Source organism: Aegilops tauschii, chromosome 5 (genome assembly GCF_002575655.3).
Source record: "Aegilops tauschii subsp. strangulata cultivar AL8/78 chromosome 5, Aet v6.0, whole genome shotgun sequence".
NCBI classification, from domain to species: Eukaryota; Viridiplantae; Streptophyta; class Magnoliopsida; order Poales; family Poaceae; genus Aegilops; species Aegilops tauschii.
The window spans coordinates 386830788-386836951 of NC_053039.3; positions in this window are offsets into that span (position 1 = coordinate 386830788).

Sequence of the window (6164 nt, forward strand, 5' to 3'; positions counted from 1 at the left end):
TACTATGACATTAGAACAATGGTGAGATATATAGCAGCTAAAAATATCAGCATGAAATGTCATGCAGCAACCAGCGACAAATATAAGTGTGCACGGAAATGAAACATTACCATTGGAATGACAAGATAGAAATGAAAACATCATCATCACTTGAACAGAAAAATTATAATAAGCATAACTTTATTGCAGTAGTAACATAGAGTAAAAAGAGAACCAAGTTTGCATTCTGATACAATGGATGAGATGGTCTAGACCATGTTATCAGTCCAAAGCAAACTGGAATTTTTTGGCAAAAAATTTAATAGCTAAGCATCCTCTTCATCTACAGAGAATTAGAATAGCATTTAAATTAGCAGAAGAGTGTAAGAAACATTATCATTGGAATGACAAGATATAAAATGAAAACATCATCATCACTTGAACTGAAAAATTATAATAAGCATAACTTTATTGCAGTAGTAACATAGAGTAAAAATAGAACCAAGTTTGCATTCTGATACAATGGATGAGATGGTTTAGACCATGTTATCATTCCAAAGCAAACTGGAATTTTTTGGCAAATTTTTTTAATAACTAAGCATCCTCTTCATGTACAGAGAATTAGAATAGAATTTAAATTAGCAGAAGAGTGTAAGAAACATTATCATCGGGATGACAAGATAGAAATGAAAACATCATGATCACTTGAACTGGAAAACGGGAGGAAACAGAATTCTCTTGGAGCACCTACGGTTGAAATGGGGTCCTGTTCATCGGGAGGGGTGTGGCGTACCGCAAAACGGGACTCCACGGGCTACTGCTCATCCACCGTCGACTTCCTCCAGCCTCCACCTGCTACTATTCATCCACCGTCGACTTCCTCCAGGCTCCACTAGCCACTGTTCATCCACGGGCTACTGTTCATCCAACCTCCACCGACTCCTGTTCAACCAACCTCCACGGGGTCCTGTTCATCCATCCTCAACCAGCTGGGGTGTGTGACGGCCTCCTCGGTGTCCTGTTCAGCCAGCGGCAACCGCTTACTACCACAGGGTCCTGTTCATCCAGCGGCAACCGCCTACACACGGACGGGGTCCTGTTCATATCCACCCCCATCGGGAACTGTTCATCCACAGCCAACCAACCGGCTAGGTCGACTCACCACGTCTCGACTCATTCTACGTATCGCGTGCACGACAGTAATGTGCACTATTCATCCAGAGGCAACCCAACACAGCGGGTGACTACGTCTCCCACGAGGGCTCGATCGGCTTCAGTATAAGCAGCAGCAGTGATTGATCGCTCAGGTTCAGTTAGCAGCACCAGCGAAGGAATCGCTCGGGTTCAGTTAGCAGCGAAGCGATCGATCGGCTTCAGTACGTAGTGGGATCGATCGATTGCTCGGGTTCAGTAAGCGATCGAACGCCTCGCTCGGGTTCAGCTATAGCGAACACGGCTCTCACACGTGCACGTACGAGAGAGAAATGTGCAAACCACACAACATCGCTCGGCCCCGACCACCCACCGTAACTGGGAACTCCGTGAAAATTTCCTCGCCCTCACTTCTACCATGATTTTTTATATCATGGACGGCCCAAAGCATGTCATGCACGTGCGTCCCCGGCCCGCCCAGGACGAAAAACCCATTTTCTATCATGATTTTTTGTTATAGAAGTAGGAGCTCACCACATCTATGATGATACGTGTTTTTGTCACAATTATCGTCATAGAAGTGTCATAACCATGACAAAAAAATTCGTTCGGGCCATAATGTCACGGATGTGTCTTTTTTTTGTATTGACACAAGCACTCTGGTAATCTAGTGCTTGGGTGCTGATAACTTCCTCTCTCCACACTCGCTGTCATGGGGTTGGGTATGGTAAGTTTCTTCTTCAAAGGAAGAACCATTATGCCTCGACTCCGAACTCCATCTGGTAGATCATCAACAAGATCGGATAGGAGAGTAGAATTGAGGTTCACACGTAGAGAGACAATGGGGTTTGTGGGATTTTTGTTCTCGTAACATGGGTAAGAAATTGGGAGGTTTGACGGCCAATTTTCCTTAAGCAATCTCGTGCAATCGGCATCGTCAGGGCTCGGCCTCAAGTGCTCATGTGCTCTGCCTCACTAGTGCTAGTGGGAGAAGAATCAGGAGTTGTTGAACCGGTCACGGCTCAGTCTCATAGGGTGGGAACATTCACACCTGTCCCAAAAAGCAAACGATCGCCGGTTATTGTGGTCCCACAATTAATTACATTAATTTGCCTCATTCATTTCCTTATCACAATTCCTCCAGGCAATATGCAGTTGGCACTCAAGAAGAGCCAAAATTTCACATGCAAGAAAAAACAAAATATAATTAATTACGTTGGTTGCACATTTATATCCTTATTTTTCACAATTTAGCCACGTAATATGCAGCTGGCACTCAGACAAAGCTAAAACTTCACATGAAAGTTGTTGGCTATAAATAGGCCATGGGTGGTATCGCAAGCCAGAAATTTCCTTATAATCAAGAGAAAAATAAAAACGAAGAAGAGAAGAAGAGACTTCAATGGAAAAAACTTCTATGCATCAAGGTAAGACATACTACACATGTATTAAAGTTGTTGTTTCATTTGAATTGAACCATATTGAATTCATCCTTAAAACATGGGTAAATCTCTCAATTAATTGGTACTAAATCTTAAGAAACATACACACAAAAGTATGTTCATTTCTAGAAAAAGAAATCCTAATCTTTGCGCGCCTGCATGTATTCAATGTCACATGTAAAAACTAGCAGCACACACCTAAATCCTCCCCTTGTTTGTGCCCTCCTCTTGTTCATGTTGTTCTTGAGTGAGGTCGGCTTGATGCTGGATTCCGGCCACCCTTCTTCCTCTGTCTTCCATCGGCGCTGCCAGCTAGACTAGGGGAAGGAGGAGGGTCCCTACCAATTAATGAGGCGGCTAGATCTAGATCCAACTTGCTTCTCCCCCTTCCTCATCTTCCTCTAGTTAATGTGGTGAAGCCGAGGTAGGGTTGGATAGAGCCAGCCGGTGGCTCCTATGTTGGCACCTCTCGGCCAGATTTGTGGTGAGGCATTTCTTCGGCCACCATCACTCCCACAAACCCCCCTTCTTTCTTATTTTGGAGCTCCATCCTTGAGCTTCGAGCAGTGTTGGGTAAGGTCCAACTCCATTATTCGGTGAATCTTTCTGGTGGAGAGATATGTCGGGAGGCTGATCTAGAGGCCCCATCCTTAATAAGCTTGTTATCCCTTAGTCATGATTTTAATTTTTCTTTCTTTGAGTCCTTCTATGAGCTTTGTAATGTCATTGTCCTAATATAAATTAAGCCACGGGTCTTTCCGGGCCCCTCTACTCTTAAAAATAATTTCACATGTAATGTAGCAACTCTTCAATTTTATACCAAAAAAACAATTACAATAAATAAATTGACATTTTAGAAGGGAGATTCATTTAGGCTATTTGTTTCAGTGTAGTTGTATCTGTCCTCATGAAAATATTTTTCGCAATACATGTTCTTGGGTGGAAAGCTATGCTGATTACTATTACATTAAGTTTATGCCCCTCGTGATAAAAAAACACTTTAAATATTTCTAACCACGCATTGACGAAAATTGGGTGGAGATATGCACGTCGGACAAGAGCAAGTGAGCACTAGGACGGTGGGTACATTTATTATCCTGCTTTAAATAGGGTTAGGTTGGTCCCTCCAACCCCCCTCCCCACCCCACACATGCACGGTAGGTTGAAGGCAGGTGTAATAAAATGTGGGTGAACACTTATTTTAAAGGAGATATTCAGTTAATAAACGCATTTCCCATGTGTCCACATCGCAGTGTCGTTGATCTCAAGTCTGCTTATTAGAGTCCTTGGAGATAGTATTTTATACACAAATAAGTTGGCAAAGAAATGGCACTTCGGGATCATCAAATACTTGAAATTGCTCAATCAACGATCTGGCTTTGGTAGCACTGTGCCACCTAAATCTATAACTCATTGTACTACACACGAATGTTTTATCAATGTCCCAACTTTTTTTTGAAAGGCAAAATTTACTGGAATCCTGAATCTGAGCTTGTAGCTCTATGGAATTCTATATATATTCCACAACAACAGATATACTAATAAAGTACCATGAGATGAGGTTAAAATATGTATCCTTGTTATTAAATTTATTAAAAAATAAGGAAGATAACATTGTGCAATATTGATAAAAGTTGTTGTATTTGATTAGTAGTTCATTTGAGAAGCTAATACTTTATGCTTGATACTACATTGTTCTCCCTTCTTTCATGCATTTGGGTTATTTCGGTTTGCCAACTATTTTGGAGTTCTATAGCAAATATTCTTGCTTGATGCCATTTTGAAATTGGTGTAGGAATCTCCATCAACAAGCCAATCATGAGGCATTCTAAATAGTAAAAATATTGTACACGTAGCTTGAGGGACCCATGCACTATTTACTTGTTGAAAAAGATTGTACATGTAGGCCGAAGGATCATTGTAAAAAAAAGAATGATAAAAAACGTTAGTATATAGCGGACCTTTCTTGAAATTAAAGTCGTCAAATAACCAGATAGTACATGCAAATTGCTTGGCTTCTTTCACAACTGCTTGAATCCAGGGTAGGACCACGCTGTAATAACTAGAAAAAAGAAGAAGTGAATAAGTATGAGTAGTCGACCAACCAACTTTTACCTTCAATGAGTAAACGCAATTGTTAAACATTTTTGCATGAACATTCCAGAAGACGTGTTCTTGTCATTTCGTTGATATACAACCTTTTCGTATGGGAGTAATTAATCGGATGCAACACACGGGTACATAACATCTAAGGACTACACCAGGCTGTAGAGACCGTTCGAACTAGTTAGTGTATATAAATTAGACATAGGTCGAGCAATAAACCATCAAGTTTTTTCCACATGGTTTCCCTTGCTCGTGTGTATATAGGACCAGAGACGAAGTCAGGATTTGAGCATAGGAGGGGCGAAGACGACAGCACAAGAGATTTTTTCCCCTTAGGTTAACCCTTTACACTAATTTCTTAATAGAACTAACCCGCCTCTTACAATGATAAGAGGGAAAGGTATATAGGAAACTAATAGAAAGACAACGACACAAGAGATGTAGATTCATGAACTTTTATTGCTGGCATAATTGTTTGATTAGGAGTTTCCATAACAAGTAAATTATGTTCCGGCTACTACATTGGTTCTTGGAATCCCCATATTCATCATTTCCTCTGAAGGGAGATGATTTGGATATAACCACCTGATGCAATCAGTAGAGAAAAAATATTAGATATCATGTATTAAGAAATTCTATATGTTTGAAATTATATACTTCTTGCTTACGCCATGGCATCAATTGAAGTGTTTAGTCTTAGTTAGGATTAGGCTGGTTCCCTTCGTCAGGTTGCACATCGTTTGCAGTAGCATCATATTTTGACAGTTGAGAGCTTGGACCAACTGGGTTTAAAAATATATGAATTGATTCCGCTCTCTTCCTCTTCATGTCTACACAAGCACAAATAAATAACTGAAAATGATATAATTTGATTCTTAATGCCTACAGTGGATGATTATACTTCTATAATTTGTAAAGGTGTGAACTAATCTGATGTGAAAATAAACTACCTTTTCCCCTCGTGTTGTTGCCACTCATCCGCGTGTCCGGCCTGCAGGCAACCTGTCCGTGGTCCGTAGATCGACGTCTCTCTGTTCCGACGTCCCCTTCCCTTCTCCGCTTCTAGATGGCGGCGCGGCAGCGCGCGGATGGAAAGATCCGGCCGTAGCAGGCCTACAGTCCCTGGCGGCTTGGAAACGAAGAGATTAGCAGTGACGGATATGTTTTTTTTAGATTTGTGCGTGCGTAGTGGCTGCAACTAACAAGCCTCTTTGTCTTCCACGATGGCCTTTTTCTTTTGAAGAGATCACGATGGGCTTGCATAGCAGGCAACCCCTATATGGCGCATAGGGCACCCCCTAGCACCGTGGCGCGCACCCCCACAACTTACCTGCACGCCTTCTGGGCCGGCCCATGTGAGGCGCGAGGCCCCCAAGTTTTTTTTTCTTTTTTTCTTTTTTCTTTCCTCCTTTCCTTTTCTTTTTGTGTTTTCGTTATTCTTTCCTCTTTACTTTTTTAATTTTTTTGCGAATTTCTTTTCAAATT